The sequence below is a fragment of the Psammomys obesus genome, unplaced genomic scaffold (assembly GCF_907164565.1).
Source record: "Psammomys obesus unplaced genomic scaffold, mPsaObe1.curated_primary_1811, whole genome shotgun sequence".
Classification (NCBI taxonomy): Eukaryota; Metazoa; Chordata; class Mammalia; order Rodentia; family Muridae; genus Psammomys; species Psammomys obesus.
The window spans coordinates 11,598,044-11,601,413 of NW_026591598.1; positions in this window are offsets into that span (position 1 = coordinate 11,598,044).

Consider the following 3,370-nt stretch of genomic DNA (forward strand, 5'->3'; position numbering starts at 1 on the left):
TCTGTGGGGTATGCTTTGGCCTCCGGGGGTTCGGGGGAGGGGTTTTTTTTGGTTTTTTCCCGGGGGGGCCAGGGGGGGGGGGGGGACTTTTTTTTTTTTTTTTTTTTTTTTTTTTTCGTTTTTTTTTTTGGGGGGGGCGGAGTTTTGAGACAAAGTTTCTCTGTGTAGCCTCCCTGGACTTGCTTTATAGACCAGGCTGGCCTCAAACTCTCAGAGATGCACCTGCCTCTGCCTCCCTGAGTGCTGGGATTCACAGGTGTGCATGCACCCCGGTATTTGCAGAGCAGCGCAGAGGGGACTTTTGTTAACTAGGACCACAGTTTCCTCCTGGGGGGAGTCCTGCTTCTCAAAGGCCCTTCTGTCCTGAGGCCTTGTTTGTCTTGACAGCCTAGCCAGGAAGTATCAGAGGACAGGGAAGCTGGGGGAGGCTCAGGGTTGGTGTCTCCTGTGAGAGCTTGGTAGGCCTGGGGCTATGGTGGCAGGCAGGACTGTGAAGATACGAAGCAGGCCTGATGGTCCCTCAGGCTCTGCATGGATGGAGTGGGATGGCCCGGGCACTGAGGGATAGCCCCTGTGGAACTGTGGGCTGAGCAGCTGTTCCGATTCCTGGGAACCAGGTCCAGTGAGAGTCTGCTCTTCATGGCTTCCTGGAAGAAGAAATGCTACATGGTATAAATGAGTCCATTCCAAGGCCGAGAACCATGACAACAGCCAAAGAAGCCGGAGCCGGCATCGCAAAGCCTGAGGGACTTGGAAGACTAACGCCAGGCTGTAACCTCAGTGTGCTGGCAGGCAGGCTGCAGCTAACCCTTGGTTCCCCTGGGAACCATAGGGCAGGTGCTTGTCCCTGATGCCTGCCTAAAGCAGGGCTGTTTTTCTTCAAGTGAGGGGACTACAAGGCACCTACCCGGGGTCAGACGACCAGTCAAAGGTCATTACTCTTGGTCCAGGGTTACTGTCTAGCAAATGAGACAGAAGCAAGTGGGGGCTCTTGGGAAGGATTCTCAGCCCTAGTGAAAAGAGACTTTTGTTTGTTATGTTTTTCAAGACAGGGTTTCTCTGTGTAGCCCTGGCTGTCTTGGAACTTGCGCTGTAGACAGGCTGGCCTCAAACTCAGAAAGCTGTCAAAAGAAACATTTTAAGGCAGGAGCCTCGCCCCAGCCTTCCCTTTCTGGGAGACTGCGTGGGAACACAGCTGAGCAGTTCACACCAGAGGCTCCCCAGGCAGACTCGGGGTTAAAGGGCGCCTCTGCCTTTTCTGGCAGTCTTCCTCCTCTGGTTGCTGTGCACATCCAGTGGGCGAACGCAGATGAAATGGCTGCACAGTTCCGGGGTGGTTTCCTCAGGGTCGCTGTTAGAGCTTGGTCATTTGGAGAGGTGACATCAGGAGTATAGCTCAGAGGCACAACACCTTTGTCCAAAGACCCCAAGTTCTAGAAGAAAAAAAGGAGAGGACAGGTGGGAGACGGGGACAAGCAAGGGAAGGAGGAGAGAGCATCTGAAGACGGCCTCCTCAAGACCTCTGAAGAGCGTGAAATCCCCTCACTAGGCAACCTGCAGCCTAAAGGGTCCTAGCTAACTCGTATGTATTTGATTTCCATTATTCTATACTAAGAAATAATATGACTGAATTCATTTGTCTTAGGGTTTCTTTTTTTCTTTTTTGTATATGCATTGGTGTTTTGCCCCATGTGTCTGTGTGAGGGTGTCGGATCCTCTGGAACTGGCAATGCAGACAGCTGTGAGCCGCCATGTGGGTGCTGGGAACTGAACCCGGATCCTCTGGAAGAGCAGCCAGTGCTCTTAACCACTAAGCCATCTCTCCAGCCCTAGTTAGGGTTTCTTTCTTTCTTTTTTCTTTTTTGAGACAGGGTTTCTCTGCAAAACAGCTCTAGCTGTCCTGGAGCTTGCTCTGTAGACCAGGCTGGCCTTGAACTCACAAAGATCGGCCTGCCTCTGTCTCCCAAGTGCTGGGATTAAAGGTGCGAGCTACCACCGCCTGGCTCTAGATAGGGTTTCTATTGATGCAGTAAACAGGAGGAAAGGGTTAATTTCACATACCCTTCCGCATCACAGTCCATCATCGGCACCATCCAAAGATGTCTCAGGCTTTCTACTGCTGAAACAGCAAGTCCAAAAGCAAGCTGGGGAAGAAGAAAGGGCTTATTTCATCTCACAAACTTTAAGCGCATCCCCGAGGGGAGCCCAGGCAGGCACTCCAGGCAGGAGGCTGGAGGCAGGAACTGAGGCAGAGGCCGTGGCGGCAGGACACTGCTTCCTGGCTTGCTCCCTGTGGCTTGCTCAGCCCCCTACTGTGAGTCACTGCTCCTGGGGGCCACTTTCAATCAAGAAAATGCACCACAGTTGTGCCCACCGGCCAGTAAGGCCTGTGTCAGGCAGACACAGCCACCAGCCAGCACTCCATGGGACACTCGTGACACTCGTGTTTATTGCTGAGAAGCCGTACCCCAGAGGTGGCCACGACCACGGCGCTGACGGCTAGTTGTTCTTAAGTAGTCACGCCTGGTTCTGTCTGTGTTTCTAATGCTCTGTGTGTGCCCAGGTGAGGGCAACTGTCCTGCTTCTGTGTTCTTTAAGCACATGTGTCAAGCTGGCTGGCCTGGGCACTTCCGGTAATTCTCCTTCCTGTGCCTCTCGCCTCACCTTAGGGGTACACACGAGACCCTGCCTCGAGAAACCCAGATAAAGAAATAAAAATGAAAGTAGAGAATAAATAAAGCAGCAATGAAAAAGGGTCCATCAGTAAATATACTTGCTAAGCAGTAGCTTGGCCTCTGGTACCATTAGCAAGTGTAATGAATGATACAAGCATAATGAATGATACGTGAGGGAATGCGCTGTGCTTTCCCATGATGTAGCTCAGGCTTGTTTATGTCCCCGACATGTGAGTCATGCCTTGTGCCACAACATTATAATAGGGATGGCATGACCAGGCAATGGGAACGCTCCGGCTCTGTCGTCAAATGGTGGGACCACCATTCAAGAGATGGACGCTGGAGGATCAGAAGTTTGAGTTCATCTGAAGCTATGTTAAGAGTTCAAGGACAGCCTGAATATGAGATACCCCCCATGCTCTCTCTCTCACACACACTTTCTCAAACACACACACACACAAAACAGGAATGGCAAGGCCTTCCTGGGTCAGGCTCAGGAATGGCAAAACCTTCCTGGGGTCCAAGTCCTGGATTTCTACAGCACAGGCAGAAAGTACTAACAGCAGCTTCCGCCTCCAGGAGGACAGTAGGGGCGGCTGCTCCCCACTGAGATTAGCACGTAATGAAGTGGTTCAGCACCGACTCCCAACACACACACACACACACACACACACACACACACACACACACACACA